Source organism: Poromitra crassiceps, assembly GCF_964638095.1.
Source record: "Poromitra crassiceps genome assembly, chromosome: 9".
Lineage (NCBI taxonomy): Eukaryota > Metazoa > Chordata > Actinopteri > Beryciformes > Melamphaidae > Poromitra > Poromitra crassiceps.
In genome coordinates this window covers 40,308,970-40,329,285 of record NC_139630.1, presented here as the reverse complement: position 1 = coordinate 40,329,285, position 20,316 = coordinate 40,308,970, and the positions used below count along the sequence as shown (strand labels likewise).

General features: G+C 45.0%; 1 protein-coding gene and 1 pseudogene across 6 annotated transcripts in view; one reads left to right on the top strand and one right to left on the bottom strand.

The window, feature by feature from the left end:
- The window catches only part of LOC310782954 (GPI transamidase component PIG-T pseudogene), a 17,636-nt pseudogene extending 8,840 nt beyond the window's left edge, over nt 1-8,796 (bottom strand). The window contains exon 1 of the transcript in view: nt 8,406-8,796. The product of the transcript in view is annotated as a GPI transamidase component PIG-T pseudogene (transcript). The remainder of the gene's footprint in view (nt 1-8,405) is intronic.
- The window catches only part of rgs6 (regulator of G protein signaling 6), a gene marked incomplete at its 3' end in the record, with an annotated part of 82,672 nt that overhangs the window by 16,645 nt on the left and 45,711 nt on the right, over nt 1-20,316 (top strand). The window lies entirely within an intron of this gene.

Genomic DNA, 20,316 nt, shown 5'->3' with positions numbered 1-20,316 from the left:
GCTGGATCAGACAGACAGGTGCTGTGTCAAAATAATAAAACCCTTATTAGAACTTTGATTAAAAACTTGCATTAAAGTTAGATTTAGACTTGATTGGAAAAAAAACTTAAACATTTTCAAGGGAACACAAGGGAAATACACTTTTCTGACAGAAAGTGCATGCAACTCAAGGTGTGTAGCCCTAACCCTACCCATAGAACCCATTCTCATTCAGATATCTTGAGGTGAGAGGTCAAGGGACCCCTTTGAAAATGACCAGGCACATTTTTTTCCCCCATTATTTTGCCCCCTTCCTGACATGGTAGGTTGACTGAGGCCGCCACAACCTCCGAAAGGCAGTGATATCAGTCGCGGATTTTCGGCCCACCCAAAAAGTGGTGTGGACAATTTTAGCTCACCAGAAAAGTGCGTGGGACACGTCCCACCGGTCCCACCCTAGACCTACGCCCATGTGTGTGTGTTTGAGAGAGATGGGATCAGACTTCATGTCATCAATGAGAGGGAAGGAGAGAGAGAGAGAGAGAGCGAGAGAGAGAGAGAGAGAGAGAGAGAGAGAGAGAGAGAGAGAGAGAGAGACTTAGTCAGCCAAACAGCAATTAGAAAGTAGAAGCTGTCATATCAGCAAAGTCATCATGGCAGCAGAATGAGAGAAGTGGAGAAAGAGGCAGATAGCCTGAGAGAAAGACTCCACTAAAGGACGAAAAAGAAGACAATGATGAATAGAAGGCCGGAGTCCAGTGAGGCCTGCCGAGATAGATACACAGCCACTGTCTGGCTCAGCTTGGCATTCCTCCTTATCTGGAGGGAAGATGGAGGAGGTGTTTACACAGTCCAGATAAGTGTAGATTTTATAGATCTCCACTCCTCCACCTCCTCTATCAATACAGCCCATTAAGATGGAGACGTCCAGCCATCCATCACCGAAGACATTTCCTGCTCCACCAGGTCATGATGCTGCTTCAGTTAGGCTATATGAACCCAGTCTCTCTTTACATATCTCTCTCTCTCTCTCTCTCTCTCTCTCTCTCTCTCTCTCTCTCGCATACGTTCTTTTCTACCAGGAGTCTACCATTTCCTTAATTTACCTCTTGTGTCTCCTATTCTTGTGTCTCCTAAGTTGTACATTGTATTGTAAACCTGTGCAGGTTACCTGTGTACCAACACTTCTGCATTAAATTGTTCTCTAAAAAGAAACCAAGACGCTCCTTTTTCCACTATTGACCTCTTGTGTCACCCTCACTTGATTTCCCTCTCTCCCTGTCATCCCGGAGCAAATGCCGCTCTCGCTTTGTAGTGAATCCCCTACAAAACCTCTTTGTATTCCCGCCCCATACCAAAAGACAAACATCGCATTCTTTGTGGCACTTCCTCGAGACAAAGATTTGTACCTAGAAAATAACAACCATAAAAAAACAAACCTTTGTGAAACAGAAGGTGAAAATCTGCTGTTTTTTTATTCTCGAGCTCCAACGTTTCAATCTCAGAGAGTCGGGGCAATCTGCCGAGCCTTTTGTTCTTCGCTCTTCAATGACACGGTTGATTAAATTCTGCCTGCACGTTTTATTGCATTCCTTCAACACCAACATCCATGAGACTACGCTGCTCCTTCAACACCAACATCCATGAGACTACGCTGCTCCTTCAACACCAACATCCATGAGACTACACTGCTCCTTCAACACCAACATCCATGAGACTACGCTGCTCCTTCAACACCAACATCCATGAGACTACGCTGCTTCTTCAACACAAACATCCATGAGACTACACTGCTCCTTCAACACCAACATCCATGAGACTACGCTGCTTCTTCAACACCAACATCCATGAGACTACGCTGCTCCTTCAACACCAACATCCATGAGACTACGCTGCTTCTTCAACACAAACATCCATGAGACTACGCTGCTTCTTCAACACAAACATCCATGAGACTACGCTGCTCCTTCAACACCAACATCCATGAGACTACGCTGCTTCTTCAACACCAACATCCATGAGACTACGCTGCTCCTTCAACACCAACATCCATGAGACTACGCTGCTTCTTCAACACAAACATCCATGAGACTACGCTGCTTCTTCAACACAAACATCCATGAGACTACGCTGCTTCTTCAACACAAACATCCATGAGACTACGCTGCTTCTTCAACACCAACATCCATGAGACTACGCTGCTTCTTCAACACCAACATCCATGAGACTACACTGCTCCTTCAACACCAACATCCATGAGACTACGCTGCTCCTTCAACACCAACATCCATGAGACTACGCTGCTTCTTCAACACAAACATCCATGAGACTACGCTGCTTCTTCAACACCAACATCCATGAGACTACGCTGCTTCTTCAACACAAACATCCATGAGACTACGCTGCTCCTTCAACACCAACATCCATGAGACTACGCTGCTCCTTCAACACCAACATCCATGAGACTACGCTGCTCCTTCAACACAAACATCCATGAGACTACGCTGCTCCTTCAACACCAACATCCATGAGACTACGCTGCTTCTTCAATACAGACAGCCATGAGACTATGTCGCTCCTTCAACACTGATAGGCAGGAGGCTACGCCGAGGCCATGCAGGGACAATCCCATCCCAGGAACAATGATTGAATGGGAATTGATTTGCCAAGAAATTACACTAATAAGACTTCAATAGAAGCTCTCTGGGAACTTCTAGAAATCCAGATCTCTCCTCTCCAAACTTTTGAACACTTTACCCTGCGACGAGAGGCCTTCGTCCCTGAGGTCGCCCTCCGCGTTAAATATTTCATGGGGTGGAGTTTGCTCAGCGATTCAGATGGACGAACCTCTCTGAAAGCAACTGGTCAATATCCATCAGGGCCGGTCGATAGCCGGGGGGCGTCGGCTGGAGATGGCCTGCTGACAGCCTAATGAGATCTGATGGACTCAGAAGTCCAGCCGACAGCAAAGACCCATCATCGACCGGCAGAGAGCCGCAGGCTGAGGGAGCTGAATGAGTTTGGTTGGGTTTGCCGTGAATGTGTCTGGAGAAAACAACTTGATCTCACACAAATAGGCGGAATGAAAATGAATGATTGACGTGAAAGTAAAGTTTCTTCATCACAAATTGAATCCTCTGCCATGAATTCCCATGGTTAAGTTTAGCCAAGTAAAACAACTTTGGGTAAGTTGAGGCAACTAAAACAACTTGGTCCTGCCGACAGTAAAGCACACACACCCTCGGGTGTAATATAGCCGTCTAAATCCGCTGTAAACACAAAACTGCCCCATTAACTCAGCTGCTGCTCTTTCTTTCTGCAGTGCAGTTAATGTGATGAGAGGCTAATGGCTGCTGCTGTTGTCTGCTGAACAGACCAGCGGAGTGATATTTTAGTGATGAGGCCGTGTTCAAATGATTAGGTGTGCTGTTATGCAGATTTGAGAATGGTCCAAATGTCTAGTTGACCAATCAGATTGCTTGGTCGAAACTACATGTTGTATAATACCTCATTTGAACACACGTCACCAACACATAATATGCTGTTTAACAAGTCATGTTCATTTCACATTTTTCTGTGAGATCAGATTGGAAAGCAAACATTTGACGCCCAGATGCTCGTTGCCTCCCTGTAACATTTCAGATTTCAGACACGCTTTTCGGAGACACCTCAGCAGACCCCCGCTGCTTATTAAGTTCATATGGCTGAGAGAAGTTTGTGGATGTTCCTTCAGTTGCCCGTCATTAGTTGGTCTGTGTTTGAGGCTGACTCAGCCCAACACTTTGAGCCTGTGGATCGTCTGGAGCGTTAGAGCGAGCCCTCCAGCAGCACCGTTTTGCTTGTTAGCGCTTACTCTAACACCACTGTTTGCCATTACATTGGCGCCAGAGCACACAAAAACACATCTTGCTATTAAGTTATGAATTATTTATGGCAAGGAGGTCCTTGGAGCCGGTCCCCTTCTACAATGTGCTAAATCTAAGATTTATTATGGGCTTTTCCAAATGTTTTGGAAATAAAGAAAGACATTATTTTTTCCAAATTCACAGTGTTTACATTCTTCAGTAATTTGATTAACATATAAACTTGTCTTTATACAGATCATATTGGCCTCAGTAAATATTGGTTATTGGCCATAACAGCATTGTTATTATCGGTTATCGTAAAATGTTCATATTGGTGCATCCCTAGTGTTTGAGTCTGTGTGTGTGTGTGTGTGTGTGTGTGTGTGTGTGTGTGTGTGTGTGTGTGTGTGTAGTGTGTGTGTGTGTGTGTGTTGTTGAGCATTTAACACTGATTCAAGGGCTCTTCCTGCAGCACTGATGTTAAATAGACCTGTCATTTCCTCTTAAGCACAACCTCAATGCTTTGCTCTAATGAGAATGTCAATGTATTTGCCACCCCTCGTGCTCTGAGCCCCATGCGTCACTGCTGGAGAGAGATTGTGTTGCGACCCTAATGAGAAGGCTTGTTCCATTGGGCCTGATAATCATTTGGGAAGCAGCAGCCTCTAACCCTACTCTGTTTTTAAAGGCACATCTCAAAGCCTCCTCCTCCATTCACTCACTCCTCTGCCTCAGAGGAAGCTTGTTTTCCAGCAAAGAATAAATATATTTGGCTTGTCAGAGAGGCAGGCAGACATGCCGGAGGGAGCCCAATACCAAGAGCACGGGCAGGCGAAGAAATTGCAAACAGAAAGCGAGACATTTCTCTCTGCAGGAGACGGAAGCCTTTATATGATAAAAGAGAGCTTAAGTATTTACAGCACCTGCTAACGTTTCCCCTAAATAATAAAAAAACAAAAAAAACAATAGAGGTGTGAATTAGGCTATACATTCAGGCGGTGTCTCGTCATAGACGTGTGGCCACCATAGGGGAAATCTTCCCGTTTCCCTCCACGGCCCCTACTGACACAACATTACCGTATTTTTTTCTTGATCATTTTTTTTATTGAGTCAAGAAAGAAAAATACAAAACACAAAACAAACATTTACATAAAATCTATACAACCACATACACAACCAGATTCACTCAGAACCCCCCTCCCCACAGGACTCCCCCCCCCCCCCCACACACACACACACACACACAAATCCAACAGGTATTATTAGCTCACAGTATATATATATATATGTATTCAATATAATATGTTCCCTTCAGGACATGTCAACCCAGGCAGGATCAATAGGTGGGCAGTCTCACTCTCCACCACACACACACACACACACACACACACACACACACAAAAGACAAACGCACCTAGCTATCATGGAGATGTCCATGGCCCCCACGCAGGCCTTCAACAGATGCATTCCACGCCGTAATATTTTCTAATTTAGCGCCATGCATGCAGGCCACCAACATCTCCATGACAGCCAGGTCCACAGCTGAAGATGTCCATTGTTCAACAGGCAGAGTATGAGTATTCCATCTCTGAGCCACCATTTTTTGCGGCAGTAAGGCCCAGTAACAGCCAATGCCTCTGCCTCAATGATAAATTCAACCCAGTAAAATCACAGCTATGCCTTTTTACGTGTGATCGGGCTGAAACATTCAGGGGGTGTAAAGAGCACCCGTGCGGGTGACCCACCTGACGGAGCCGGATTTTTTAATTAGGTGATTGCCCTAATTACCTAATGATGTGATGTCATCAGTGATGTCATCAGTGACGATGTCATCAGTGATGTCATCCTTCCTGGCTGTCTACTATAAGAATGAGCAACATGTCCTCCAACGTATACGACCAAAGACATCGTATCAGTGCAATACGACCAAATATCACATCTGCTAGACTAGCGCCCTCAGTGGCAGAGGAAAAGTACTACGCTACTTCCGAACAAAAGCAAGTTGAAAAAGTGACTTTTATTCCAAAGAACGAGCTGACAAAGAACAACAAAGGGTTAGGGTTAGGTTTAGGGTGTGGGTTAGGGGTAGGTATTGGGTTTGGGGTAGCAATACAGGGTATGCATGTGATGTCACAGAGGCAGAAGTCACTGTGGGGTCACGCCCACTGAGTCACAGCAAGACTGAGCTTGAATGCAGTAATCAGCCTAGATAACTGACACCTGCTGCTCAGGGAGGAACTTGACACTCATTTTGACACTCATTCCCGATTGAGGGGGCGTGTTCCAGTGGGTGTGCATACCCTCTATAGCCATGGATAGCCAAGTGGTTATGACAGGCGACTTTCAAGCGAGGGACCCCAGGTTCAAACCCAGCACCAGGTTATCATTTTAACAAACTCTGAGACTGGGCTGTTATTCACAGGAGCGCTAGAGGTCGCTTTAAGTTGAAACGACATCTTGGGTCGTATCCACTTGGTCAGTCTCGAATGAGAAGTGTCCGAGTATCATGTCATCAGTGATGATGTCATCAGTGATATCAACTTGAGCAATTGTAATGTCATCAGTGAGTGATGTCATCAATGATGCAAACTTGAGCAATCGTGCTTGCGCATGCCAATAGAGCAGGCCAGGCCGCGCAGCAGCAGAGCTGCGTATGCGAGCCCGCTAAGCGGGCGAGCTGCAGGGCGTGGTGAGGCCGTGCAGCAGACGCATGTGCACATGACCTTAGGCTGCACATCACAGAAGTAAAACCAGTCATAATGATTCATGTGCCAATAGAGTACCGCAGCAAAGATGCAATTTTCAGAAAATGCTTCAAAAGTCATAAAAGTGGTCCCCATGTGTGAAGAATATCTTGCTGAACACAAACTTTGCTGTTTCATAAATGTTGGTCAATCATCAGCAGGTTGGTCTGGACCCAGACTCAAGCTCGATTTACATAGACCTCAATCAAATGCATCTGTGTAGGAGACTGTGCATCTGCCTTGGAGGGATATACAAAAAAAGAACTAATTCCACTTGAGCAAATTGGACCAAAAACACCTAATCGTAATCTTTTAATTTGGAAGTTTATTGGATTTGGTAGAATTGCACTGCAAAGGGCTTCAATTGAGTGCAGTCTGCGCTCCTTCGGCATTCGATGCCCAAACTCTGCTAACGAGACATTACCATATTAGCTCCCCAGGTGATCTGTTCCAGTGCATTTCAAGCATCTCTCATCATATCTCCTTCACGTCTGCAGAGTGATACCTAATTCCATTCCTGTGATAGAATAGGAGCAATCCAGCTGAAATTCGTCTCCCATCACATTTTGATTAGTCATTACTTTCCTCCAACTCTAAAGGCAAATTGCTGTAGAGCTGCGGCTGTAAAATAAAAGTCAGGATTGAGACAGGAAGCAAAATTCAGTCAAGTTCGAGGAAACGTCACCAGAAACTTGTGACATGTTTCAAAAAAGGCAAGCGATTTCATCATCATTTTGCAGGCAAAATTCTTTAGATGCTTAATAACTCAGATGACACTCCAGAGTGTGCTTTATCTTCATGAGTAGCAGTCCTATTAAAACAGCAGGCGTTACTTCTTAGCTAATCAACGTCTATTATTAGCTCTGCATAATCAGACCCTCATACTGCCTGATATAAATAGACATATGCACTCTCAAAGTGGATGCATAATTCTCCTACTTGAATCATGTAGCCTCTATTCTGTACCGTCTTGTTTATTTATATCACAAGCAAATCTCAAAGGACTTTACATAGTATACCATCATATACAGTACATGCCATATACTACTGTACATATACAGTACATGCCATATACTACTGTACATATACAGTACATGGATGCCATATACTACTGTACATATCCCAATCATATACAGTACATGCCATATACGTATATGTATATGTGTAATGTTGAACTTGGCCACCTCCTGCATGCTATCAGGGTGTGTAATAATGTTGACCGTGGCCACCTCCTGCATGCTATCAGGGTGTGTAATAATGAGGGTGGCCACCTCCTGCATGCTATCAGGGTGTGTAATAATGAGGGTGGCCACCTCCTTCCTGCATGCTATCAGGGTGTGTAATAATGTTGAACGTGGCCACCTCCTGCATGCTATCAGGGTGTGTAATAATGAAGGTGGCCACCTCCTGCATGCTATCAGGGTGTGTAATAATGAGGGTGGCCACCTCCTGCATGCTATCAGGGTGTGTAATAATGAGGGTGGCCACCTCCTTCCTGCATGCTATCAGGGTGTGTAATAATGTTGAACGTGGCCACCTCCTGCATGCTATCAGGGTGTGTAATAATGTTGAACGTGGCCACCTCCTGCATGCTATCAGGGTGTGTAATAATGAGGGTGGCCACCTCCTGCATGCTATCAGGGTGTATAATAATGAGGGTGGCCACCTCCTGCATACTATCAGGGTGTGTAATAATGTTGAACTTGGCCACCTCCTGCATGCTATCAGGGTGTATAATAATGAGGGTGGCCACCTCCTGCATACTATCAGGGTGTGTAATAATGAGGGTGGCCACCTCCTGCATGCTATCAGGGTGTGTAATAATGAGGGTGGCCACCTCCTTCCTGCATGCTATCAGGGTGTGTAATAATGAGGGTGGCCACCTCCTGCATGCTATCAGGGTGTGTAATAATGAGGGTGGCCACCTCCTGCATGCTATCAGGGTGTGTAATAATGAGGGTGGCCACCTCCTGCATGCTATCAGGGTGTGTAATAATGAGGGTGGCCACCTCCTGCATGCTATCAGGGTGTGTAATAATGAGGGTGGCCACCTCCTGCATGCTATCAGGGTGTGTAATAATGAGGGTGGCCACCTCCTGCATGCTATCAGGGTGTGTAATAATGAGGGTGGCCACCTCCTGCATGCTATCAGGGTGTGTAATAATGAGGGTGGCCACCTCCTGCATGCTATCAGGGTGTGTAATAATGAGGGTGGCCACCTCCTGCATGCTATCAGGGTGTGTAATAATGAGGGTGGCCACCTCCTTCCTGCATGCTATCAGGGTGTGTAATAATGAGGGTGGCCACCTCCTGCATACTATCAGGGTGTGTAATAATGTTGAACGTGGCCACCTCCTGCATGCTATCAGGGTGTGTAATAATGAGGGTGGCCACCTCCTGCATGCTATCAGGGTGTGTAATAATGAGGGTGGACACCTCCTGCATGCTATCAGGGTGTGTAATAATGATAATGTGTAGCTCTTCTCCCCTCTGGGTCTATTGATGCATGGATTCACTAATGGCCACCATCACCTTTGTTTAATTGCCTCTGTGTGTTGTCTCCCTGGAGTGTGTGTGTGTACATAGGCTGTGTGTGTGCGGTGGTTGCTGTTTGTACAGTATGTGTGTGAGTGCATGTGTGTGCGTGCGTGTGTGTGCGAGACTGCTAATTAGTTGAGACAGAGCCATTTTTCAAAGGAGCTACTTCATCAGAGGGTTCACGCCAACCTAATTAAGCCAGTGGGCCAAACAACACCTAGGGACTTTATGGCCGTGCGATCTGTCGGGCTTCACCGGCACGCACCGCCCAGGCTGCAGTGCTTGCTTACTAATCAGTGGGCTGGTAAAGTCTGATCATCGCGCTGACTGCTTTCTGCATTAAGCCTTGATTATACTCCTGAGTGGACGTGTACACAGACAGCTACGGACACTACGGACGAGTAGTAATTATCCTACTTTGTGGAGCCTGCTTGGTGGAGAGAGGGATGGAGAGAGAGAACATAAACTGCTACAATAAGCTATCACTAACTGTTAACTCATTCTCTGCCAGGGTCATTTCGGTCTGTGTGCTCCCAGTGCCAGGATTTTGAGCATATTTCCTGATCTTCCAGGACCCACAGAATATTCTGTGCTAGGAATAAAATTACACAACATATCTCACAATAAAGCAGAGACTCTCTTCTTACCCCTTGTAAAAAACTGAAACTCGACCATGTTTCCTTGTTAGTTACAAGCAGTGGAAGTTAGCTTGTTTTCACTGAAAATGCCCTCCTTTGTAACAGAAATAGGAGAAAAAGAGGTTTTTAGTGAACGACACCGTTTCAAGCAGAACTCTCTTTTGAGCCTTTTATTTTTTGCCTCAGTGACACATCAGACATATACAGTATTTGTTTTCCCAAAAAAATAAAAATAAAAATAAAAAAAAGTTTTTACTGACTTTTACTTCCTGGAACTTATTTACCAGATAGTCCAAGACTGGACGGACCAAATGAACCCTTATGCTCGCTCGCTCGCTCTCTCTCTCTCTCTCTCGCTCTCTCTCTCTCTCTCTCTCTCTCGCTCTCTCTCTCTCTCTCTCTCTCTCGCTCTCTCTCTCTCTCGCGCGTCTCACACACACGCACACAGGAATCACAGGCAGCTGCTCAATGGCCGCAAATGCTGCTCAATGCACAAATGGCCGCTCATGATCGTCACTCACTAACGGACTCTGTTTACTGCTAAATGGGTGACTATACTATAAATACTAAACGTGATTTAGCGCTTCCTTTCATCAGTTTGACTTGAAACAATGTCACAGGCTGGGAAAGGGTCTGATCTAATGTAAACAAGCAAAACATGAAAGTACGTCCGAGTACGTCTTTGGCAGAGAATGAGTTAAGATAAGGAACTAACACGCAGGTAAACAACTGTGGGATTAGCGAGAAAGTTGCTAAAAGAGGGAGAGAGCTTCTCTATGAGTGCTTGAACAGAACTAGTGTAGCCTACGTTTAAATGTACAGCGGGTTATTAGCCACTGTAAAGAAGGAGCTAAATTAACCAGGTTCAGAGCAGCAAAAATACCTCTTCAAATTCAGCGTCCATTTTGGTTTTGCGGCACATGCTGCATAATGGCCGCGTGGACAGTCCGCATGGTCACAAAAAAATGGAGGTACGCGGTTGTCCACCCAGAGCCCATGCATACACCCTCTGATGACAAAATGTAGCCTACTGTACGTCATTTAAGCTGTGTTCACACCGAGATATTTATTTTTCACTCTGTCGCTCGATTCACCCCTTTGGAATCGCGCTGTGTTTAAATCGCTCGTCAACAAGTACACAAATTGACGGACATCTGGGGGCTATAACGTTACGCAATGTCATGATGTTTGTCCACTACGAGCCACCGTAGTTGTTTACAAGCTAAGCCTATCAGCGTGCTCCTAACGTGAGCTCTATACCGGTAGTACAGACTTCACTTCATGTCAGCTGTCAGCCTGTCAATCAGCTGTCAATGCCGTTTGTTGCCACACAATAAACCCGCGGTTTGTTCCAAGCCAGTGTGATCCTTGACTCACTCTCACACGGCAGCCAATCAGCGTTGAACAGCGAGCGACTGACGCCAGCGTAATTTCGCTCGAGTTGGGATATTTCATCTCGGGCGACGAGCGTATTTTCTCCCTATCACTCTGTCTCTGTCGCTCGGACGCCCAGCGATTTTTCTCCCTGCCGAATATACGCTCCATCCTCCTATAGAATTATTTACCTATCATAATGCAAGAGGTTGTTCAAGAAATTTGAGAGCATGATTTATCAATTTCACGTTCAGATTTTGGACCCTTGGACCCAAAAAACTCCCACGTGTGCTCAGATTTACTCTGCTTGTCCTTAACTATACGCTTGCGCTCAAAACTTTACACTCGCGCTCAAAACTTTTCTTTATGGACAGATTCCATGCACTCACATTCAAATATCCCCTGCTCACGCTTAGATCTTCTCTGATTGTGCTCAAACTCTGTAAATGTCTCCCCTCTCCATTCAAACTGAGTGTGCTCTCTCTTGGAATTTCTCCTCTTGGATCTTTTGTCTGCGCTTGGATTTTCTGTGACACAACCCTATCAGAAACCCACAACCAATAGAATGCCAGGATAGTGTCACATGATCCCCGACCCAGCAATCATGTGACACTATCCTGGCATTCTATTGGCTGTGGATTTCTGACAGGATTGTTGCACAAGAAATCTGAGAGGAGAGAAGAGATCCAAGAGCAGAAGTTTCAAGAGTGCACAGAAGCAGTTTGAAGGGGGAGGGGAGGACATTTGCATGCAGGCACAGAGTTTGAGAGCGAACAGAGGAAATGTAAGTGTGAGCAGGGGATTTTGAGTATGAGTGCAGGAAATCTGTCCAAGCAGAAAACTTTTGAGTGTGAGAGTACAGTTTAAGGACAAGCAGAGCAAATTTAAGCACACACGGGGGCTTTTAGAGTCCAAGGGTCCAAAATCTGAACGTGAAATTGATAAATCATGCTCTCAAATTGCTTGAACGTCCTCTTGCATTGACTTTGTATGTAAACTCGATGCCAGCGAAAAACTTTAATAGGTCGGTGTGAACGCAGCTTCAGACCCTGGCAGACTCGCAGAGACGCAGACATGGAAAGTATCATCTTGATTAATAGCCGTCGCAAGGACGTATCGGCTCTCAGGGTTGTTCTCGTCTTTAAAACTATTAAAACTAATACTAATATACTTAAAATTAAAAAGAAAATGTCTATGATGACATTATGATAGAAAAATGTCTTGGGTTTTATGGGCTTGAACCATAAAAACATACACACGTGAGAGTCATAAAATTAAGATCCCTGGAAAAAAAAGACATGCTCAAATAAAACACATAAGAAAATAAAAATAAAAACCTACGTGCGCTCGATTCCTAGGCTCGCCCGCCGCGCGGGCTCGCTACCTCGGCCGCTGCGCGGCATACATCTTTGACATTTACCATTGTAACGTGGAGCTACCAGCCGCATAAGGTGCTATGTGCTTGTAAGAGATACTGCGTATGGGATCAACACACAAGGGGTCTGTGGGAAACCAGCTGGGCAAGCCGGTCCATCACCCCTAACCTCAGTCACTAGTCATTCTTAACCTCGTCAAAGTAGGTTAAAAACGGGTCCCAGATAGTTGAGAACTTTCCAAATGAGTTGGTTCTCAGGAACCGGAGTCTTTCCATCTGTATAACAGATACCATGTCCATCAGCCACACCTGGAAAGAAGGTGAAGAGGAGGACTTCCATTCTTTCAAAATAAGTATTTTGGCGACAGTTGTCCCAGTGTCAGAGATTGCTGCACAGTTGTAGGGAAGTTCAGAGAGGACTCTGAGCAGCTGAAGATGGCGAGTTCTGCTTCTGGCTGCAGGGTTATTTTGTAGGCCTTAGAGTACCAGTCAAATATTTTGGCCCAGAAACTCGTTAGTCGGGTATCCAAAAATAATGTATTTTATAGCTCCATAGTCACGTTTCAGTGTTCAAGCTTCTCTTCATCTGAAATGTTGCCACAAACGAATTCCACACATCCAGAGCATCCAGAGTCGACATTGAACTCAGATATAAACGTTTGTCACTTTTGGCTAATTTATGTATGTTTCACAATGCCTAGTCATGGCCGTCAGTATGTTTCACAATGCCTAGTCATGACCATCAGTATGTTTCACAATGCCTAGTCATGACCATCAGTATGTTTCACAATGCCTAGTCATGACCATCAGTATGTTTCACAATGCCTAGTCATGACCATCAGTATGTTTCACAATGCCTAGTCATGACCATCAGTATGTTTCACAATGCCTAGTCATGACCATCAGTATGTTTCACAATGCCTAGTCATGGCCGTCAGTATGTTTCACAATGCCTAGTCATGACCATCAGTATGTTTCACAATGCCTAGTCATGACCATCAGTATGTTTCACAATGCCTAGTCATGACCATCAGTATGTTTCACAATGCCTAGTCATGACCATCAGTATGTTTCACAATGCCTAGTCATGACCATCAGTATATTTCACAATGCCTAGTCATGGCCGTCAGTATGTTTCATAATGCCTAGTCATGACCGTCAGTATGTTTCTGTGCTGCTTTTGTTCCATGTGTGTCCCATTTATTAATCTCTATCCATGCCCATGTCTAATCCTGTACAGTTGGTTTTTAGTCCTTACACACGCATGCGCGCACACACACACACACACACACACACACACACACACACACACACACACACACACACACACACACAATCAACTGGAAAGTAGCAGAGTGCAAAGAAAAAGCTTTGTTTCTTAAGCACCAATCAAAGCAAAGACACATTTCCAGTGGCTTCAGGGTGATAAGATGAACACAGAGTAAATATTGACTCATACTTCAGCAAGCCCTGACAGCCAATCTATGAGCTGCTGTAACTCAAGTCTGGTTCTCAACCTAACAGGCAGTTTCCGCCTCACATCCACTGATCTCCGCTATGAAATCAGCTCGCGGAATGAACCGTTGAAAATAAGGAAAAACAAATCCAAGGAAAGTACGGCTCCGGCGTTTACGAGTGAAAGTCTGAAAGGTATTTACCGAAACTCGCAGAGTGAGACGTATTTGAATTGCCACTCTCTCTGTAGCCTTTGAGTACATCGTGCTGAAATGCCATTTGCATTTCTGGGTGGATGCCAGCAGAAAGTGAACATCTTTGAGTCTCTTTAAAGCCCCCTCCTCCAGTGTATTTTGTCATTTTGAAGATATTTCATGTGTTCCAGTGTTGCTGGAACACATGCTCTGCTGATTATAGCCCCAGTGTTCCCCAGTGTATTTTGTTGACAAACAATCTTATTTTGGGGCTGTTTATATTTACAGTAAATAAATACCCTCTGCCGTTAGCTAGGTCTTAGCCGTTAGCCGCTACGGTTTGCTAACTAATTGTTCACCAGTCTCAAAACGCTGCAATAGTCACTTTTCACCAGTTCCAGTTACGCTCTTTCAGCTTTGATATCTGTTTGCCGGTTTGTTGACAATGAGCGATATTTTTCCTTCTAAAATAATGTTTTTCACAGAGATATGACCGGAACCAGTATGGCCGCTACTTCCATTTTATCACAGACTATACTGAAGACAAGATGAGTCGCTGCTTCTTTTACAACAGCGCCTGCTGCAGTCATATTATGTTGCAGTGGAAACAAACTATCTGCGGTTCTTATCAATCTAAGCTCTTTGGCACAAATGGTGACGTGGGTTCTTACAGCATGTGCACATATGTTTTGATTGATTGATTGACTTTATTTGGTGATGTCAACAAAACAGGGCACAAATACAAAAACAGACAATCACCGAGGATAAAAACACAATAAAGCCACAGGCTTATTTCCATTGTGGTCCTCTGAACATAAAACATAAAAGAGACAGACATGAAACACGGATGGGTATCACCGTCAACACTCAAATTAAGATTAGTAACATTATTACTAGTTTGAAAAGTAATAAAGGCACACTTCAATATTATCCAATACATATACATTTGTTGTTATATGTAAGGAATTACAGACATAAAACACATACAAACAACAAGAAGAAAAAGGGGGGGGTTGCAAAAAGGGGGGGGGGGGTTGCAAGAGTGGGGGGGATGTTGCTGAAGGCGGGGGGTGGGGTTTTAGGGAGGGTGGGTTTTGGGGGAGTGCGTGCGTGACCATGTGTGAAGGCCTATGAGTCCTTTAGGGTCCATGTGTGTATGTGTGTTTGTAAGTCTGAGCTCCCTCCTGGTTGATTACACAGGGGTTGCTATGGAGATAGCCTCGATCTTCCCAGACCAAAAGTCAAGCAGCAGATGTGAGGTGGGGGGGGGGGGGGGGGGGGGGATTGCGTTGAGAGACCAGCTTAATATCCATATAACCCATATTTGTAGTTTCGAAGAGACAAATGCAAGATTGTGTGTGTGTGTGTGTGTGTGAGAGAGAGTGAGAGAGAGAGAGAGAGTGTGTGTGTGTGTGTGTGTGTGCGCCTCTTCCCCATATATGCACACGTGTGTCTTTGCACGCAAGCGTAAATTATTGATAGTTTGAAGGGATGTGTGAAATGACTCTCCCCTCCACCAGAGTTCTGTTCCATATTGCATTCATTCCCTTAACTAGCAATTCAGCTGATGATTTAGATCTGTCTCTTTCTCACTTCCTTCCTTCCTCTCTCCCTCTTTTAACTCCCCGCCCGGGGAGAGTGATCGGCGAGTGAGTGTGCACAGGTGCGCACAGGTGCGCTATCTCCCCTCGGCTGCCCTAAGGAATAACTGTCCAGAGTCGTTCCATGTGCCCGGTAATAGCGTGCCGCTATCTCGGCCCACGCGCCCACGCTGAAAATAAATGAATTTTCCCGACATCATGGCTTCCCTTGGCTGCTCAAGCCTGATTCAGCAGCAATGAATAATGGAGCCTCCACCACCCCCACCCCGACATTCCAGCCAATCTCAATTTCTTTAGGGCATTTCTGCTTTCATGTGATAGTACAGTGAGAGGGACTGGGAATGACGTGCGACAAAGGTTGTAGGGGGTTTGGAGTCTGTACTGTAAATACAGTTGCTGTAAGTATAGCGTACGTGCCTTAACTTGCTGATTTCACCAGCACACCCAACCTTGCCCTTATGCAAATCACCAAATTGTACAGTATGCCTCATCCACTGCCATATCCTAAACTTCCCGGGTCTTCCCGTCATGACTTTTTCAATTTGATGAGTGGGACTGAACCGCTTTCTCCATCCAGTCTACATAACGATGCCACAGTTAGTTAATTATCTGAATGAGCCATCGGGATGAGCTCTCTCTCTCCCTGACGTATGCCCCATGTTTTCCCCCTCCAGTGCTTTCCCAAACCATTCGCGTGCTCCATTCTTCATTCTTATTCCCAAACCACTCGTACGCTCCATTCTTCATTCTTATTCCCAAAGCACTCGTACGCTCTCCTGTCGACTCATATGCTCTCCTGCCAAGGGCTCTCAAGTTTTACAGGCTTTACAATCTCCACAGTGGCAAAAGCGGTGGCCGTATCTCCAGGGCCTGACAGAGCAGGGATGTGGCTCGGAGATGGAGCTGGGATGGATGTCTGTCCTGGGGGAGAATCCAGAGGGCATGGAGGAGCAATGTCTGGCCACTCCACTATCCATCAGGCCCCTGCAGCTCCCGGGGGCCCCTGCGGCGATCGATGGCACTCCTCGATGCAAGGCTAAAATATGGGAGTCTGTCCATGGAGGCTGGAGGAAACCTGTGCTGTTGTTGTTGCACCTTGAATACTAACAGCGACATAACAGACCGCTTCTCGGTCCATTCGCTGTCTGCCACCTCCAGGGAGACACAGCTGTTTATTTTCTCCTCTGGTTAAGAGGCTCTGGCGCCAACCTTTTTTGTCGCTTCGCTACAAATCACCGGGCCGCTTCATCAAGCTTGCACATCGGAAGAGAAACTGTAAGAAAATGCAGAATTAAAGTGAGATTTAGTTGAGCTGTCATTTGCCAGGACAAAGTCTGAGGCTGTGTTTAACATCACCTATATCCAATATCACCCTCGGGAGCACTGAGTGCATGTTGGTTGGGGGGGGGGGGGGGGGGTTAATACATCCTGCTGGGTTGCCCAGCAAATAGGCAGCACCAGAACATCCATTTAGCCAGCAGGCCCTGAACAGACAGGCCCTGAACAGACAGTTACATTCATAACAGCAGGCCCTGAACAGACAGTTACATTGATAACATGCCTATTTTTTTTTATATAATTTATATAAATGGCTCCCCTCACTGGACCCTGTGGCCTTTGAGAGCCCCGACACCCCTGCTCCTCACTAGCAGAGAGCAGTGTGAAACCCCGAGATACACAAGTCCTGAGGGCCATGATGCATGATGATGTGTTCTAAATGGAAGATAACTGGCCATATGGCACCAGATCTATGCAGATAATGTCGTGTTTTTGCTTTGGGAACTTGTGATCGGCATTTGTCATTATTTGTGACATTTTATAGACTGAATGATTGAAAATATTGATTATTTTGGTCCATTTTGGTCCAAACTGTCAAGTCAAGTTTATTTGTATAGCCCTAATTCACAAGCATGTCTCAGAGGGCTTTACACAGAATATGTCTAGCTAAATCTATGACAATAATAATAATAATAAGATGATTGAACAATCTTATATCAGGGAGAGACAGAGGGAGGGGGAAGGAGAGAATGGGGGAGAGAAGGAGAGCGCTAGGGAAGGGAGGAGGGGGGAGGAGAGAGAGCAGAAGAGACGGGGTATACTGGGGCTGGGCGATACAGTTTAAATAATTAACACGTATACACTCACGCACACATACAGATACACATTAGAGTCAACTGTCCTGATCTTTATGTATTAAGTGTTCTTATCTCCTATGTTGTTTGTCCTGTTTTATATTTATCTTCTATGATGTTGCCCTGTTGTATATTTCCTGTTTTTATGTCTGGGGACTACGGATGGAAAATAGCCTCCGGGCTAAATCCGGCATTTTTTACACTCTCTTCATTTACAGGTGATTGCACCTGATAATGATCATTGTGTTCGTTAATTATGCATTGTCCCGTCTAAATAAACAAATAAAGTAAAGTAAAGTAAATCAATATCACAAATAGTCACAGGGGTCAGTTTCGAAACATACTGATGTATATTACAATATGGTTCATATAAGCAATGTAAAATTTAGTAATCCAATTATATTATCATATATTATAATTACCTGGCGATATGATGCCACTGAATAGACGACAAACGATTAGTCTAACATTTATCGCTCAGCCCATATAGTCCACGCTAACATGAATACAGACCTTTAAAGTGATACACCAACTTTTCGTCCATTTGCCATATCGCCCATATACAGTATAACCAAGATACACAATACCTTTCAGGTCACTCTCGGTACAGTATACAGTGAGCTACAGTCGTCAAGTTAGTTAGCATCACCAATGAATTGGGGGAAACGGTACAGCCGTTCACCAAAAACACACATTTCTAACACCGCCAAAAAGCTCTATGTACATGTTGTGACTCGGGTACTCACCACGAGATCAAATGTTAATCCAAAATACAGAGAAACGCTCTCTTTTTTTAAAGGTAAATAGATAGCCGCAACTACTTTCTAAACATGGCCGCCAGGTGTACAGAGCATGCGCTGTAACTGTGTGGGGATTTACTATGAAAATGACGTTTCACGTAATTATGGATTATTATTTCATCGCGCCACTGGGAAGGTTGTCGTGCCTTAAAGAAGCAATCAAAGGCTTTACACACAAAAGCAAAGGTGTGCAGAGTATTCTTCATCGTAATCTGCAAGATAAATCTGAAGCCTCCCACAGAACATTGCGTTGCATCCAGCATTATCACTGACAATAGTGATAAAGTGTAAAGACAGATTGTGCACTCACACCAGCTGTTTTAGTGTGTGTGTGTGTGTGTGTGTGTGTGTGTGTGTGTGTGTGTGTGTGTGTGTGTGTGTGTGTGTGTGTGTCTGTGTTCTTTTCTTTTCTATAATGGGAAAGATCCCAGGAAGAATTTGATGGATGGCGACATGCAGGACTTGGCCAAATTGAAAATGTCACAGATTATTACTGTAATCTAATAACCAGAAACAACACGCTTAACTCAATTTACTTCAGTTCTGGGGTGCTGAATGCCTCAATATACAGCATGAACTAAAGTCTCTGTTAACTTTATCTTGCATTTTCTATTGATTCTTGTAAATGCACGAGTGCTTCTTGTTCAGTTAACAAATTGTGATTTTGAGAAAGAGATATGGAGAAAGAGCGTGCAGATAGGTTGACAGCGACAGAGTGAGATAGCATATCAGCACAAAGTAAGAGAGAGAGAGATCTTCCTTCAGCACTATCTCTCTCAGCCCCCCCCCCCCCCCCCCCCCCCCCCACACACACACACACCCTTTTAAACCTTCTAAATGGCTCTGATCTCCCTGATCTGCATGGTGGCCCACAGCGCTGAGCCTAGCCTGCTGTCTCTGATCAATAGGAATGTGAAATGATCAGCTGGTGCTTGTTCTGATCGGCATCCAAAGCAAAGTGTGCGTGTGTGCGTGTATGCACCAGTGTTATTCTGACAGCTTGTTTTGTTTAAACAAAAAAGTTGGGTTTAGAAGTGTGTGTGTGTGTGTGTGTGTGTTCCTATGTAGGCCAATTCTGACAGATTGTTCTGAACAAACAAAACAATCCACCCGCTGATCAATGGGAATATGAAATTATGAGTTGGTGCTTGTTCTGAACGCCATCCAAAACCAAGGAAAAACAGGATTTTAGCAGTGTGTGTGCATGTGTGTGTATGTGTGTGTGTGTGTGTGTGTGTGTGTGTGTGTGTGTGTGTGTGTGTGTGTGTGTGTGTGTGTGCATGTGTGTGTGTGTGTGTGTACTTATCGAGCACCGCGGTAGTTCAGGCAGGCCACGGATGTCAAGCCTAGCTTACACCCAGCCCACAGCTGATTAGGAGCTGATCTCAAACCCAGCCCACATCAGCTGACTGCTTAGCTGATGCATTCAATTGGCTCAACTCAAACAGGGCACTCTCTTTAATTCTGCTCCAGTCTGCCTGCCTAACATAGCTGCTTCCTCTGCAAGCTGTTTGCAACCCAGATCCTCCTTTCATGCTGTGTCTGACTTAAACAATGTCATTTCTGTTGTCATTGTTGCTTGCTCTGTTCTGTACCTGGGGGTCTTTTGTTGCTCTCCTTGCCTTAAGGCTATTCCATGTT